This window comes from Vanessa tameamea, chromosome 4 (genome assembly GCF_037043105.1).
Source record: "Vanessa tameamea isolate UH-Manoa-2023 chromosome 4, ilVanTame1 primary haplotype, whole genome shotgun sequence".
NCBI lineage: Eukaryota > Metazoa > Arthropoda > Insecta > Lepidoptera > Nymphalidae > Vanessa > Vanessa tameamea.
This window is the reverse complement of record NC_087312.1, coordinates 13588939-13607776: the sequence shown is the minus strand read 5'-3', so window position 1 is coordinate 13607776 and position 18838 is coordinate 13588939. Positions and strand designations below refer to the sequence as shown.

At 32.2% G+C, this 18838-nt stretch overlaps 1 protein-coding gene across 2 annotated transcripts in view; it reads right to left on the bottom strand.

Annotated features, from left to right (window-relative positions):
* The window catches only part of Acsl (Acyl-CoA synthetase long-chain), a 48747-nt gene extending 30083 nt beyond the window's left edge, over positions 1-18664 (bottom strand). Inside the window, exon 1 of one of the 2 annotated variants that reach the window (XM_026633547.2) lies at positions 18513-18664. The gene's annotated coding sequence lies outside the window, so the exon portion shown is untranslated. Of the gene's footprint in view, positions 1-9936; positions 10085-18512 lie in introns of those variants that run through there. The other variant, XM_026633546.2, reaches the window with a different exon arrangement.
* Between the last annotated feature and the right edge of the window lie 174 nt (positions 18665-18838).

Below are 18838 nucleotides of genomic sequence, written 5' to 3'. Positions count from 1 at the left end.
CGACAAACAAAATAATCAGAATTGTTTGTAAAATAACTGTATTGTATTTGACCTATTAAAGCATTTTGTATGAATTACAGGTTGAATAAATAGATTTATATCGAAACAGAACTGGTTCTCATTTTATACTCGGTTGGAATTTACACTTGGGGGTAGGACTTTGTGCAAGCCCATCTGTGTAGGTAACACGCATTCATCGAATATTCTACCGCTAAACAGCAATATTTAGTACTGGTGTGTTACGTATATACTTACCATCAGGTAATCTGTGTGCCAGTCCGCCTACCTACACCAAAAAACTGATAGCTCATACCCGAAGATTAAAGGAAATTTATATAAAAGTGGATTTTCAACAATAGCACGGACCATGTACGAACTATTGTCATGATACAATAGAATTTCTAGAACATGTAAAAAGAGATGTGGAAACCATCAAAACGTTTGTAACACTATATTTTTGTAAGTCACAAGTCAAATATTCTCACCTACGTGTTTTTCAAACAAATAAATTAACAGACCTTAAAAATCGCTGGAATAACGTTTTAATATAATACGGGTTATTTTAAAATAAACTAAATTCATTGTACGCACCTACTCGTTTCAAGTTGATTTTCCGTCACTTAATAATAGCAATATCATATTGGACACTACGTTTGAAACGAGTAGTTAGAAGTAAAACTGAAATCGAGAAGAATTAAAAACAATTAGTACATCAGTAAGCGAGGTCGCTAATGTTAATTTCATTACAGAAACGACTCATTGCCACGTTCATATTTATTTAGTCACGTTCCAGTATCACGAGAAATACAAGAAAACAGTACTATTTACGTACATATTCCTACCTGTTGGTTTAAAAAGATTAATTTAAGTTGAAAAACAAAGTGCTTGCTTCGTAATTCTTTTGAGATTCGAGTTTACTAACTTAATTAATTCTTGGTTGCAGCTCTTGAATTACTTTCCCTGGTAAGAACCACGTAAAAAAAAGCACGTAGGTTACGTGAATCCTGTCCCTACGTAGTCAGTGTCAGCAGCCAACTGTCATTTGATGAAATATAATTTTTTTTAATAAATCGTAGTTATTTGCTTGACATTTAAATATCTGTAAGCTGAATTCAATTATTATGTAACAATAAACGGCTTACGTAAAGTTCTGAAGAGTAGTTATCGCGTTATGAAAGCGAAATACTCGTATTTTGTACAGTCATTATAATTATTTTACAACGACAGCAGATTGCCATTGAGACATATTACAATGTTGCTTTAATATCTAAAGGTGAATCGTATTAAATGGCAGTATTAGACGCAGGTGTTTGCGACAGCATTAACCTGAACTTTGGACATGACATTTCACTTGAGTTATATTTTTTACAATATAATTAAAACATTTGTTACAACATTTACATTCAATAACTCTATTGGATTAATTGGGTTTACGCAGCAATTAAATTTAAACGAACTCTTAGACATAGTAAAATATAAAAAAAAATAACTGCATACTCGGCTTATAATTAACGATCATCTATACAAAAAAAATATCATCAAATTAGATAAGTACAGACCTACAGACAAACAATGCGGTACGAAGTCCATACGGGCAATTGTCGCAGCGCGGCCGCACGGGACCGCTGGATGACTTCACACAGAGGAATTGATCTTGAAACGAAAACACGGACTTTGGACCCGGAGCGAATGTCAACGGTAGTACGCTATTGATAAAACACAGTCATTCAGACTTCTTTGTATTGTGTTACTGAAACACGCTGTTTATTCGTTTAGCTCTTCAGAATATAATAGCTTTGCGTAATGCGTTACTGTTAATTCAAAAGGTCAACAATACAAATTCTTGTTATTATATTTTTAATAAATAAATTTTAGTAATACATACTTTAGAGATCAAGTGAATCGTTGAATACTATGGAAACAGAGGAGGGACAAATATAAACATAATATTAATAAAACAATGAAGATACTATCTAAAGTAACTAGCTACTCGTCTCGGCTTCACATGGGTACAATGAGGGCCAATATACAATTTATATATTGAAGAACGAACACTAAAACAAAAATTATTTGCTTCCCGGCTAGAAAATTTCAAATTTTCGGCTTTTCTCTACTGTATGCATGCATATAAACGTTGCTTTTGAATCACCCTGTTCGTTGATGAACCAACAACAATTTGCAGGACCAACGACTTCGGAACCAACATTGTTTAAAGCATACACGTATCAATATTAGATAATAGCGTTTCACCGTAAGTCGTTTTTCAATCACAAGTGAGATGCGAAATGAGTGCTAAGTATTTACTGTTGTAGACTCTCATAATTCGAGGTCTTGAAAAACAATAATATCTGAGTTTTTTTTTAATTGTCAACAATTTTTTACCTTTTTTTACCGGTAATATTGCTCGCATTTCGCATCAACTCGCTCCATTGGCCCTGTTCCAAAATCATGTTCTAGTTCCGTTGTTATAATTTGTTACACATAGTCTTTATTTTGTCCCTAGTTCTGTACTGAACATTTAACTGGCGACTGTTAACAATGATTTTTAACATGACAGTTTATAATGTTCACTTGGTAGGAGAGCATTGTGCAAGATTAAGTGGTTAGGTACCACTCACTTATCACATTTTCTGCCACGAAACAGTAATATTCACTATTGTTGTGTTCCGGTTTGAAGGGTGAGTGAGCCGCATTGATATAGTATTTCTTACAGCGACAATGTTTATGATCCGCAACACTATTTATAAAATAATCACTTCAAAGCCTAGAAAGATTAAACTAAACACCTTAATATCTTACCTTAAAATTTGCATTTGAAGTGCTATTTGTCAAAAGAACCATTGAACTCTAATTTAACTAAGTGAAAATATAGTAATTTTAAAAATATACATGTATTATTACAAGTACATAGTCGAAAATTTCACAACGTAAAATATAAAATCTTTAATCTGTTACATCCCATTGAGTTACACAATATTTTAGCTTTCAGAATGTAGAACTGCCTTTAAAAAAATCTACGCAGACAACGAAGACCCAATTAAATAACAATTAATATAAATTATTAACAATTCTGTGTAATTATTATATCGCACTTCGGAATGGACTTTGGAAATAATTTTAAATGGACCAAAACGATTAAACTACGATTTATAGTTGGACTTTGTAGTACAAGTGAGTGAGTATGTAATTGGGACAGCGCCACGACGTTGGTAAATGATTGATAAAATTTATATTGTCACAGTTATTATTTTAATACTTTAATCAATTGATAGCGCATATAATTTAATAATCGATTTGGAAGGTCATGGCAACTGAGTTCTGCTGTCGTTACGTTTTTTGTCTGTCGGTATTTTTTTTTTATGGAACAGATTGCAAACGAGCAGGCGGCTCATTTGATGGAGTGACTACCACCGCCCATGGAATTTTGCAATGTCCGAAGGTTAACTTCAGTGCCCGGGATTAATCCAAACATTCCTTGGAACAATCCCCGTGAAAATGCAAACTCTACCAGCACCCTAGATCTAATTTTGACAGAAAATTAAATACCTACAAAATAGTAGTTAAAAATGCATAAATCCGTGTCGTTGATGCCAATATTGTTAGTAATATCGTAAAAATGCCTGAAAAAAAAACATATTACATAATATGTACATCCAAATGTCAACTATTTGTAAACATCTTACCTGATATTAATGATAACGACAATAACCAATATGATGATAGTTAAATTAAGTCTGAATTATAAATTAATAATTATAAAAAAAAAAAAAAACTAACGAAAATATGATCAAAAACTCATGTTCAAAGTCTTCGTGATCAAGTAACAATGATAAATTTTGTTACAAATATAGATATTTATTGAAAAACAAGTGTATAATTATCACCATCCTCCACTCATCGCTTGAACCGCGGGCTATCGGGCACTTATCGGGCACTTATCGACGCATGTCAATCGCGTCTGATAACCCCTAATTGATAGAGTACCTCTATGCTGTTAGGACGTCTTGTTTGACATTCGCCCTTTTCTAATCACTGTTTAGTCTCACTCGATCCATGTAAACAGCAGTTACTATTAAACGCTGTTTTGATGCGTCCCTCCTATAAATGTTATAATCATTACACTCAATTTGTCAATTACATTTCACGATCGTATTCTGCGTTTAGTTTCGTGTTTATTCATACAGAATAGATTTATTCACTTGTAATTTACTATTATAATTCCATATTGAGTTATTCTATTAGCGAATTTGCTCCCTTAGCTAAATATATATCATAATATATTTAACTCCTAGTTACTAAGGCGATGCATTTTAATAAATATATTATATATTAAAACACGTTGCAAGCATAAGACAAACAAAACCTATTAATAACGTTATCTAGTCCACATTTTTCTTTATTTCAGAGTTACTTGATCACTTAGAGAACTATGGGATGTAAAGATTATCTCAATATGTAAATACATTACGAAATTTATATTATAAATATTTAAGATTTGCCTGAAATCTAGTACTGACTAGTGTTATAAGACGTGAAACCGTAACGAACAAACAAACTTTGCTTAAAAATTATAGGTACGTATTCTATTACCTACTTTTATTATACCTACTTAACTACTTATATACTTCAATTTAATTCGAAATTTCCGTTAACAGTTTCGCCGATGATCGAAACGATATTTTTTCGCAAATCCCTAATAAATATCATAGACTATTCAAGCTTTCGACCAATGATGTTGCGTAAATTCGATGTCAAATGTTTATTAGGATTTTGCCCTTGTGGTTGGAATAGACTAAAATTAGTATGGGAGCTTTTCGAACTACCTATTTTGACAGTGACTCAGACAGTAGTTCATAAACCTTTTAATGAAAGTATCTAATCGAATTATTTTTCACTCTTTAGAACATGGTCTGTTATTTTTGAAGCGGGTATCATTTTTATTTTTGTATATAAGGATCCTTACGTATGTAAGAGAAAACTAAGACTAATGATTATATAAGAATATATAATCATTGTACTTATAGTTAGTGCTGTTAATGAAGAAAATATTTAAAAATAATCAGAATTTATGTTACAAATAAAAATCAATTACCGTTTCATATATAGCATTGTTGTCGTTCCATTCAATCGTTCTTTAAAAAAGATACACATATCATTGAACATTTACGTCATGAACTGAAGAAGCAATACAGGGCCACGCCATTGACGTATTTGAATGATGGAATTTCTCGCTGTATGTTATGTTTAGCTCGACCCAGGGGGGTATATTAACTTTCAAAACAAACATCGTATTCATCGTCAACATGCACACGGTCACAATTATTAATCTATAAGATTTATTCACTTATTACAATATATTTTCATAGAACACTATAATACTCTACATATAATCCGTACATTACATACATTGTAATATTTTAAATAGATTTTAAAACGTAACAGCACATCCGTTTAACGTTCGACTGCTGGGCAAAGACATTGTCTACTATTAAGAAGGCTCAGGGCTTATTCCACTATGCTGCTCTAAGGCGGGTTTCCCCCGATACATGTAGGTTTCCTCGTGGTGTTTTCTTTTAACATCACAAGTTAAGCACATACAAATTAAGTGATCTTTCCCGGGGTTAAAACCGTAATCTTCGGTTAAGATTCAGAGTTTCAACCACTGGGTCATCTCCACCTAAATGATTTATGAAAACAAAATAGTACAATTTAATCAGGTCAATTTGTTACATCGCCAATGATTGTAACTTTGCGTTACTGTGGTCCGGTTTAAAGATTGACTGAGTCAATACTATTAAACAGACAACAAAAACATTTTAGACGGGTACCATAGTTGAGACTTAGGGAAACATTTATATTTCTTCGTGATAATGTCTGTATGAGCGGATGTGACATCTTACTTATTAATTGTCCTCCAAATACAAATAAAAATATATATTCATAAATGTTTGCAAAAGCGACACGCTAAACAAAAACGCTTAAGGAAATTTTCTTATATTCATTATTATTCGTATTGCGATATCAATTAAAGAAATAAAATTAATATTATAACATTCAAAGTAATTACTGAATATATGGAGCGGAAAGCCATCAAGCAGTTAATTTATAACACGAACAATATATTAACATTATGAATACAGAACGTATTATAATTTTTCATATTAGTCTAAAATTTAAAAAAATTAGAAGTCTAAAATAAACAAGCCAAGTACTCTGTCTCACTCGCGCAGAAAGTTAGGTAGGCTTGGGTTTGGGCTTTTATTTTCTGTTACTATATAAGCCGCCCCAGCTTTGCTTAGGTAGAAAATGGGCACATAAAACCTTTACATCGTAACACACACAGCAGACAGACGCGGTGATATGACGATAGCTGTAGTTATTCGCATTCTATGAAAATGTCAACAAATACCGTACTAATAATAATACAGCCTTGCTACTAACATACAGATAATTCTACCGTCAAAACAAACTTATCTTCTTATAATATCAGAAAATTACAATCATTAACATTTATATGAAGTATTTTAAGTATTAGTAGGTGAACTAGCTGTTAGCTGGTACGCCCGCATAGAGTTTGACATTTTTCATTAATCGATCTTTTTTTCAAAACTACTTTTTAAATCTTTCGGTAAGTACAGTCGGGGTAAGAAAAGGTTCGTCACCTTAAGGTCTATTTTCGTGTGCTCAGTATGCGCGAGAATCTGCTTTACCGATTGAGTACGACATATTGAGTTAGAAAAGGTTCGTCACCTTAAGGTCTATTTTCGTGTGCGCAGTATGAGCGATAATCTGCTTTACCGATTGAGTATGACATATTGCGTCGCAATGTACACTATTTTGAACCTAGTTATCATACTATGTTAGTTTAATTTTATGTGCTGTTTTCTGTTTAATGCTATAGTTTCAAAATATACTAAGAGTTTACGACTTGATAAAGGAATGAATTTGAAAACTGACGAAGGTTTTCTTACTCTGACTGTAAATTCTACTAACATATAAACGCCCGCGGCTTCATCAACTGGGACATTTATAGGTCATAAATTTTAGAAATAAGAATTAGTCTAAGTTCTATCTTAGGGTTAAAGCTACCAAAATTCGTCAAATTCGTTTCAGTGGTTTAGCGTGGAAGCGTAACTAACAGACAAACGGAGTTATTTTCGCGTTTATAACATTAGTATAGATTATGTATAAATATATCTTTGTTTGCCACATAAATAAATAATGCTTCATAATATAAAGACTCAAGAATTTCATCAACAATAACTAGATAGACAATTATTCTGACTGAGAAAAACAAAAGACGATGGTACAAAATGTAATCGACCATCTAGAAACAAAATTTATTTACGTATGTATTTCACTCGGTAACGTGTATTGTTACGTTTTACGTCCCTTTGACAGGATTAAAGCTATTGAAACATCAAAAACGTACCTACAAATTTGCAAATATATAATTTGAATTTAATGTGACCTGGTCGCCTGTATAATGTATTGCGGATTCATTTCCTGCGTCCTATCTTGAGGTCAATTGGACCTTGCTGACCTAACTTCCACGGACAATGTTCGTAATTACCTCTGCTATAATTGACAAGCTTTATTTTTTAAAATTTTAAAAACAAATTTTTGGTTTAGCTAGCCTAAACTGACGTAACTTAAATGAATAAAAACGCCTATTTAGTTCCGTCGTCGGCGTCTATCGATTAAATAAAGAACTAAACAAAGCCGGTTAAAACTAGACGTTGATAAAAGAAATAGCTTTGCATAATGTTTTATTAATGTAGTTTAGAAGGTTAAACTTTAGTCGAATTAGAATTAAGATATACTCATGCTATTTAAGATAACGTTTCTTGTGCCTTGTACTAAGTTTCTATACAAACAGCTGAACTCCATATCCTAGAATAGGGACTAAGGCCCCGTTCTCACCGATGGACGGACCGTCTGTTCAAGCGGAGGAAGGCGGTCGAACGTGCGTTTTCACATGTTCATCGGCCGACTCTGATCAGTTTGCGTTCAGTCTTAGTACACGGTGGACTATGACGATATCCCGGTGCTGCGAGTGCTGATATTTAAGGAGAAGGTTTTTTATCCCGCAAGATAACTGTTTTTTCGAATCAAAGCGCCAGCATCGTCGTCTATTTTGCGCGAACGTAGAAGCCGAAATGATGTTTGCGTGTTCCTGCGGATGTGATCTGCGGGGACCTTGGGGTAGGAGGAAGATAGCAGATTCGTTCATACTACGTTCAATTAAGGCGTTTAGACAGCTCGCAGAGGTTAAACGTCCGTCCTGATCCGTTCCTTTTTCGGATCCATCTAAATGTTAACAGTACATAAACGTTTTGTGTGTTACATAAATTGTACTGCCACTGACTTTTAAGACTGGCACACAAACGTTTAACCGGATATATTCTGAAGATCAGGCCGAAATCTGATAACCGAATTTATTATAAGACTTTATCTATATTTAGATTATAAGACTTTATCACTTAGAGGGATTTTTGGCGCACGTGATTATTTTTCGAGATACCGAATTTTCAAAACATTAGAGGAAATGGATGGGATCTCCCATTGGATAAAATATTGTTACTTTAGTCCTATATTTATAAACAGTAGCCGATTCCCATATTTCAAACTTACACCATAATTTCACACCCGCAGGTGATGAAATTTGAAAAAATCTTTGAACATTTATATTTATCACATTCTAACTAAATTACCTACATCCCATAAGAAATTCCTTAGTGTCAGACAGAAATTTTAAAATTTTAATAAGTAGGTACCTAGATTTTTTACTTTCTTATTTATTATTGAGTTGATGCGCCACGCGCTCTTACCGACGTCACCAACCGCTACGATTAACGCGACGTTACAAAGGGTTATTATATACATTTTTCAAAATTAAAAAAGTACAAAAATATTTTTCAAATAATCTCATTAATCATTTTTTTTTTTATATATTTGTATAAAGAGATAACGATTACTTTATCGGTTGAAAAAAGCAGTGTTTGTGTGAGCAGTGAAAAACATCTTTGAAAATAAAATTGATTACTTGATGAATAACAGACGCAAGGGTCATAAAGTTTTAAGTATCATGGTTATAAGTAGCATGACAGCGCATCGATGAAAGAAATCGTTTGTTAGTATACACATACAAAACCAACGTCTATGAACTTTGACGAATTACCGTTGCCTTTCTTTGGTAAACAATTTAAAAAAGCACATTCTTTTTACAATTTAAAATTCGAACTTAGCAATAAGTTCTACTAATCAAAACAAGATTCGATATTCGAAGTTTAAATAAATTTGCATACCAATGAGACTTAACAGAAGGTATTGACCCCGAGACACATGTGAATCATTATATGGGATGTTGTACTATAAATGCCGTTTTATTAAACTGGACTTTTTGGGTAATAAGAATGTGTCGTGTCGCAGAACCAGGCATAAGGCGTAAAAAAGTAAATTATTACAAAGTAACAAATAACCTTTGTATGAAATAAAGATTCTTGTGAATTTAAATTAAAAACAATGTCCATTTTGTTTCGTGTAATAAATAAAAAGCAACTTTTTCCCTCCCAATTACACTTAGGAGCCAGACTTCGACAAATGTAGCTGAAGAGCTATCTCAAATTGCAACATTATCGATGATTTTTAATTATAATCAGTAATCTATCAATGTTTAACGTCTACTAGTAATTAGTAATTACCTTATTTAATACACTCGTATATAATTTTTTTTCTATTTATTCGCAAAGCCCACAATGATACAATTATCTTAATAAATAATAATATTTTCTGTACTGCTTAAATATGTATTTAGGATAGTTGTTAAAAAAAATTAACTACGTAATTTCAAAGAATAGTACTAAACAATAAAAAATTAACGCGCCATTTAAACTTTGCACCTCACGTGTTCGCGTTACGAAACCATCGACTTACCTATAAAAACTCGAGAATTACTGAACTGTCACTTATCACAGCCACTATGTAAAAATAATAGTAAACAAAAAAATATATATTTTAAATGACGGTGGTAAATGCGAGCGTCCAACGCGACGCTCGATCGGAAACTGAATTCGAAATTCAAACGTCGCCGGTCGCGATTCCCGCCACTCGTGACCGTGATCCGAACGTCTGCAGGGCTGCCATGTCATCACAAAATCATACGATCTCTCAGATTGTCGACTAGACAGTTCGTCTGGTGATGCATCATATCGTATCTTTCTCTTGAGATCAGATTTCTAGCTTTCATTTTCTTCGTCTTGCATTAGCAATGACTAATCTATTTCTGAAAATGACTCTGCAGGTAAATTGTTAAAAGTAATTTATTTTTTAAATTGTGCAAATTCAAGGTTTGTGATGATAATAAATTATTGACAGCCCTATTTACTGGCATCTCGTAGATGGTACCGCTTAAGCCTAGCCGGTCTATTTACTAAAGAATAAACGCGAAGTCGACTTTATTTGCGCATGATCAGTTAAGCACAAAACAATTAAGTCATATGATAATGTTTTGAAGTCTAAGAAGAACGGGTGCTATGTAAACCTATATACAGAAAGTAGCTCACAAATAAGCATATAAATATATTTAATAATAAAATTATTCCAGAAATAATTATAAAGCACATGGTCCTTCAGTAATTGACGTAGTTAAAAAAATATATACTTAAAGGGAAAGCCCGCATAGTCAGCCCTGTTTTCCCCGAGAAACGCACAAGCATAAATAGAACGCTCCCAGTGCACTTGCACTCTGTTGACCGCGTCATGGCATTTGGAGCGAGATTCGAATATCGAACAAGTACCACATTAAACTGATTATGGTAGGTCATGGACAAAAATAAAATATTTAAACTTCGAACAAGATGTTCAAATATTTTTTTAACTACATATACACTCTGGCAATGAAAATAATATTTATTTTAGTTTAAATTAATGAAATACAATTTATTATTTTATATATTTTATAATAGGCATTAAAAAGGCAAGACCAAGTGATAGAATGGATCAAGGAGAAAACAATGCAATAAATATCAATGTAGGTATTCAGGTGTAGTATATTGCAATTCCAATACTGTGTCTTCATACAATCGATTCGAATCCTCTTTGTTCGTAACGTAAACTCAAAGTAATACAAACTCAATAAGTCTCATTGGATTTAGTGGTTAAATTATTTATAAATAATATAATGATAAACACTAAAAACATTGAACATTTTCTTAAACTTTAAGTTCGGACATGGTTTCAGCATTTCTATAATATGTCAACTTGTTTTATTTAAGTACATTTTTACTATTTCGATACTATAAGCTTAACAGATAATATATTAGCTGTAGAAATAAACAAAATTACATTCCATAAAAAATATTTAGGTATAAATATGTACTAAAATACAAACAATATTCTCGTAAATACATTAGTGTTATAATAACGTAAATTGTTTACAATTACAATAGTTGTACATATTTTTGGCATAACGCCTAGATGTTACATACCGTGACGTAATATTTAATAATTGATGACGTATACGTAGGGCTAATGAACTATCAAATGTCCGTCGAATTACTGCCAAATTCATCGGTACACATTTCTATGGTAAATTATATTTATATTGAAAAAATCTAGATTCTATTTGTTTATAGACCTAATAATAATTTGACTTCCAAAATAATGTTTATTGTAGTGTTCGGTTTTTTTTTAAAAAAGCTCTTTAACAATTTTTAAACAATCATATAACTCGATACATACTACAATATACTTTTTTATTATATTTAAATATAAACCTATTTTAAGTTTAACTTTAAATTATAATTTAAATATTTACGCTTCACAGTTTACATTTATTTATAGCATTACATTAAACAGCTCACGTTAATTAATTGTGACTGAGTACATTAATTACTCGCCTCAGTTGTTATCGAAATAAATATGGCCTAAACTGGCCCGTCCTTTTTTATTGATTAATTTAAAAAAAAAATATATTATTTAAAATAGGCAAGCCGATGGCGAAACGGTCACAACCGCTCATAAACATTACACTGTAAGTGATATTAACTATTTCTTACATCGCCACTGTACCATCAACCTTGGGAACTAAGATGTTATGTCCCTTGTGCCTGTAGTTACATTGGTTCACTCACCCTTCAACACAACAACACTACCAAAGTATTACTGTTTGGCGGTAGAAAATATTATGTATGTGTGATACCTGCATAAAGCGCTATAACCAAATAATTTTTGACATTTCGAAATCGAATAAATCCTATTAAGAACTGCAATATATATTCTCAAGTTACAATTGATAATATTGACGACAAAAGTTGCTTCAATTTTAACATTCAATCAAAATAAAATCACAGTCCAGATGCTGAGATAAAATAATAACACGTGAACGACACTAATCACTAGTAATCACTGCCGCTATTACTCTACGGATACGGTAATGCCAATATCGAAACCGCACACTGGAATATAAACCTTACTCGATTGAGATATGACCTCTCTTCGTCTGTCCATATCAGTACCTCGTTTATTAAGACTCCTACACACGTGAGACAATAGTGGAACGTGTAGAATGACTAAGTTAAGAAACCTGGTAGGGTTACCATGTTTACTAAGAGATACTAGCTTAGTCTCATCATATAATTGTCATGTCACCTCAGAAAATTCCCAGAATTTTCCTAGCGCACGAAGGAAACGTAATTGTGAAATGTTGCATGTTTGTGTTTATAATATGTCATATGTAGTTTCTTTATTATTTTGCTTTTAATGATATGTTTAGACATTGCTGAGATGTTTGTGTGGTGTTAAGAGCATGAGTAGAAAGAAACAAATAACTAACCAATTATACGGTTTGGACTCGTAGCGGAAGTCATATTACAACGATAAACATGGAAAAATAACACCGAACTATCAAAAAATAGATAGCTAAAGTCAAGATATAGATTGATAGATAAGATATACACTTTACACAGTTTTATTTATTTTGTTTCTTTACAGATCTCGGTTACGGCGACCAATCTACGGCTACGGAAATTAGCCACCTGGGGATAGATATTATATTGTACAAGTATGCGCGCAAACACAGTCGTATTTAAGAAAGTTTAGTTCAGAACTAACGGCTTTAAGTGATGTTACCTCTAACACACGGGAGTGTAAAGTAACCAAGAACTTCGGGCCGCAAGAATAACCAAATGACTTTCGATCGACACAATCCCGCGTTTGAATTTGTACCTCAACATTTGCAGCTTTTAAACTAGCTACTAGAGCGAAGTGGCAGTCATCTATGCATATAATGTTACAAAATTAAAAAAAAAAAACGCCTGATAACCGACAATATAAGTAGATGTCTAAGGACATGAGAACAATAAATCCCTCGTGAGCGAGACGGATTGAATTCTTGCATCGGAAACCATTGAAAATTTATCTGACATTGTAAAATATAATTGCGTACAAATGCAGTTCAATATAAAATAAAATCTCTTATCTGCATTGTTGATAATTCTTCTTGCTTTTTCCCTTTTTTAAATTTAGAAAGGCTATCGCGCCATTGAATATTTTTATGTTATTGCACCGGATGACAACGAACTTATGAAAAAATCTCCGTCTGATAATATTAATAGGATGAATACTGATGTGTTATCTGTTGACTGAACTTTGAAGATATTATTTACAAAGGACGCCCGCCCGGTCTTTATTAATATTTACTATGTATTACGTTCACTGTTTTGCATCGAGTCCACAATATTCAAACAATAGAAAAACAAAGGCTACTTAGTTTTTAACAAAGGAACATAATTTGATATTATTAAAGCGCAATTTCAGCTTTATATTTTTATTTCCTTGTGCTACACCAAACGAAAACAACGAACCAGTTTAACTTGTTCATACATGAATCATTCGCAAACATAAAACAGTGTTCCAATTAATATTTTTTTCTATATTAACTCCGTTCTAATAAGTGTTTCGTTTAATGTAAAAGACGAGAATCGTCTAGACAACATAGGCTATTAGATAAATTTATTCGATTTAAATGTAATAAATATATGATTACATCGACTTTGGACGGAATGCTGCAATACCGATTTTTCGAAGAACATTAAGAAATTTATAGATCGTATTAATCGAATCGATAATATAACGAAATAAATTCATAGATAAGTAGCAACTACCCGATATGATTATAAATGCGACGCGATAGAACAGCGTACCGGATTAAATTGTCAATATTTCCGCAAAATTTTTACCTTTATTTTTAAATCCACAAATATCCAAAACCATGGTGACTTTAAAAACGGATGGTAGATAGCGGAAAGCGACACTCGTGGCGCGTTGTCGTGTCGGGACCGGCGGGCGGCAGGCGATGGGATAATGGTCCGGGGGCGAAGTCCACCGTCCCGGACGAGAATAGACCTACGGACGCGGATTACTTCGAATGCGATAAATACCGTTTTACTCGTTACTGGGGAAGTCATACATGCTAAGATTTAAGATCTTTTGTGCATAGTGGAAATTAAGGGCTCAAAACGCAAGGAAATCTGGAAGAGAGCCAGAATTCCTACATTATTATCAGGATTGTATTTTGAAGTTTAACTGTCAGTTAGTCTCATGACCTAGATTAGGAAACATGTAATACTCAAGAGGATACGTGTTTTCTATATATATATTGCTGAAATTTTATTAAAAGTTTACCGAACGAAGAGTCCGAAAGCACTAATTGAGTTGACAATTAGCATTTTATTGTGTTTCTTTTAGAAACAGGACAGATACAAGGGAAGTGAAAGACCAACGTTAACAAAAAATGTTCTTGATTTTTTTTTATTTATTAACTACAATTTTAAGCAGAAAGTGTCATGCATGTTTTAATTTCAAATTGTTTGTGCGAGCTTGTCGAGTGCGAATGTGAGTTGTGTCTGGCGCTACGCATACAACTAACAGGGTTCTGCGTTCAGTTAAATCAAACACGAAATGTGTTTGATTTAACTGAAATAAATTACATAGCTATTTAAAATTGACACAGACTGCATATATGTTATAAAATATTCAATCTGGGTAATTAATAATTGTTTAAAACTTCTTTAAGTTTCGATTAAATCAAAACAAAGTGTACTTTAATCAATTAGGCTCTTGTGACCATTTTTGAATCATTATACTCATTTAGGACTTTTTTTTAATCCGATTTTTTTCTCATCTAGGATACCAATGTGAAATTATGTAAGTCAGCTGAAGATCATTCTAATGCCGATGATCATTTCGTCCTGACTAATTTAGGCCACGGCGGGCAATCTCACGGGAGACAACTCCGCAGCCCGCAGGACTTATTATAGTGCAAAATTAGTGCGCACACACACACGTGTGCTCTCTCTATTCTATCTCTATCTCTAACTATCAGAGAGAGTGCATACTTATCCACTGTACTACGTTTTGCACTATTCTTTGAGATGAGCCAAAGCACCCGAACTTCGACTAAAAATATATCGCATCGTGGTCATTGATATTACCAATACCCACGATGCGAGTCACCATCACAGAGTACATTCTTGACAAAAACTAACCAAAATTTCCTTGAGCGTGTAAACTATGGTAGAGATTTTTAAGTTGACGCCTTATTCACCATTATCGGAAGTAACTGATTAAAATGTTTAAGCCAAACAAGAGGCAAGTGATGATCCAGTAAATATTTGCATCCATTGCCACTGAACTTCAGACCATGTTATCATTGACTGAAGGTCAAAGATAGCATATCAGGGGTCTGAAAGGGCTGCCTAGTGTCGGGTTCATGTTGATAACTTGGATATCTTACTAATAGGAATCGATATACATTTCATTTATATGTGAAAGTTAGTTTGTTTGTTAACACTAAAAAGACGGGCAGGGGTCTTTTGACCCATTTTGAAGTTTATCGTTCGATAATTTCGAAACTATTAGTTTTGGTGCTACGTCCTCCCGTGACTTTTAATGAAATAGTTTATATTTCAATGTACTGTTGATGTTATTGTTATATTATCATCGTGAATTAAATAAACATAACATTTACCTACAAAGACGGCGCCGGGTCATTTGACCCAAGGGGCATTTATTAAGATAAACAGTATCCATTTGAAGGTAGGTCGTAATATTTACATTATTCTTTTATAGCTGTGGATGTTACATGCGAAACTAATTGTATAGAATCATACCAACTGTTACTTTCGTGCAGCAAACAGTATTATTTAGTTATTTTACAATGTCTAGGCTGAGCGACCATCAAATATTATTATCTTTACAATCATTGCCCGAGGACCAGTCAGACGGTGAGGGTGAAGATGTGGAAAGTAAATGTGATTCAGAAGAAGAGATAATTCCATCCGAAACGAGTTCTTCAAGCAGTGACGACTCAAATGACAACATGCCACTAGGCAGTTATTATCGCTTTTCTTTACTTATTCGATAAGAATATTTGCATATATATATATTATACAATTATATTTAAATATTTTTCGTTGTCTTTTCAGCTACTGTACAACGTCAACGATCATTTAGGGGAAGAGGACGAAGGAGGCAAGTGCGTGGGATTCGCAAAATGCAAGCAACGGATGATGCGTATGATAACAGTATGGTGTCGTTAGGAGTTTTTATTTATAATATATTAGACCTTGCTGTTATAAATGTATGGATTTTATATCAAACAACAAAGTGCGTAGAAGAGATTTTATACTCCAGCTAGCTTTAGAACTCAGCAATATGTCAGAGGACTCTTCTACCATTGGTTCAATACAACCAGCAACCGAGGCAGTCAGCCGTAGCTACTAGAAAGACACCACTGTTCTACTTCTAATTCTAAGAATAAATCCAATAAAATGTGTGATATTTGCAAAAAACCATTATGTGGACAATGCAATCAATCAAAAATATATATTTGTTAATAAATTAATATAAAAGTTTTAGTAATTAAAAACTATATTATTATGCAACAAATCAATGTTTGAATGATAATCCCGCCTTTTCTCAAGATCACAAACATATTTGCAATCAAATAATCATTGCACATATTAAATACATTGTTAACATGACTTGGGGTCATTTGACCCCTAGCCGTCTTTCTTGGTAAAAGTATTTTGCAATTCATATAAGCATAGACAAATTTATCAGATATTTCTATAAGTCATAATTAAGTGAAGACTTACATCCAATATCTATCTGATAAAACTTAAACATCACAATGTAAATGTTTAAAGCATAAGTAATTATTTTATATACATACATATTCATAAATATATCTTAAATATGCACATTCAAGTTGTATGAACATTGTTTACGAATAAAGAAAGTATTTTATATATAGATTGACGACTACATTTATAATTTTTCGGTATTTTTAATTAAATAAAATTATAAATCATATTATGTTGATTATAAAAATACTTAATTTAAACTATAGGTACTGTGTTAACCCTGCTATTTTATGTGTGTCACTAAGATAAAGGGTATTGATGTTGTCAGACATTTTAAACTTCAAACAAAGATTAACCTGATTAATTTATTGTACTTTGTACCTTCACTGTTAACATGTAAACATAAGTTTCTTTGTGTGGGTAATTCGATATTATTGAACACATTTTTTGCCACATACCCACAATAAATCACATTAACAAATATGAAAGGTACCTAGGTATATTTTATTAATATTATTGATATAAATATATTTCTATTGATATTATTGTTTTAGGTATAGAACTGGATCTCGTACATGATGATAAAATATAAATTAAAAAAAAAAAAGTAAAATTTTACTTTCAATAAAAACTAAATTCAATAGTTTCAATACCATAAAGACATGGCATGAAAGGACTAAAATAAAGAGGAGCAGTATGATAGGGGTATAACCAGTAGTAATCTGCCAAAATAAATCACATTTTGATTAGGTCCTGCTATGTAATTGCTCACGCCTTTACAGAAATTTCAAATATTTTTTATATACTAAGAAAAGACTTTCATTTGTATTTCTATGATCCAATATGGAAACATCAAGACTGTCTTAGCCATGTAGTATAAGCAATGAGAATGCTTATAATATTTACGTATCTTCAACTTTTAGGTGGTTCTCTTAAACAGGATTTATTTGATGATTGAACCAAGTAAATTTCAATCCTTTATTGCGTATTTTTTCATAAATATTATATTACCAAAATCAAAACAATCAATTAGAGCGTTATGAATGATTTTTTTCTAACAATGTCAGGCAAACTAAGCTCGATATTTTAAATAAATGGAAAAGAATAAGATATAGTAAGAATACCGAATATGTAAATATATTACGCGCCTCATATAACACGTTCTATAATAAAAAAATAGACATATTAAAAATTGTCTCATGTACCTCAAATATTATTTTTGCTTTACCTTACTAATTATAAAATATATCATTAGAACAAAGTAACATTCTAATTTGATAAATTCTAGGTTATGAAAGGTAAATTATAAAAATATCACTGACAATGATTATTAGTAAGCAAGAAACTATAAATACTAAGACTTACCGCAAGCTTTTTCAAGTTTATCTTCCCGGTTTAAATAACACTTTTAAATTATCACAGAATTTTCAAAATTAACTTAATAAACACTAGCAGAACCTACAAATCGTCTGCGATCTTAACCAAATTGAATTGATAGTGAAGCACGCACAAAAAGTTCTTTAAACGTCAAAATATCGATATTACTTAATCGACTAGAAAATATTGGCTATAATATAATTTAAAAATGGTAATTTATTTCTGTTAAAAGTTGTTTCACGCAGTTTTTTATTTTAAGCAACCATTTTCTTTTTAATTCTATTATTTCAAGCTTAAAATTATTATTATAAATT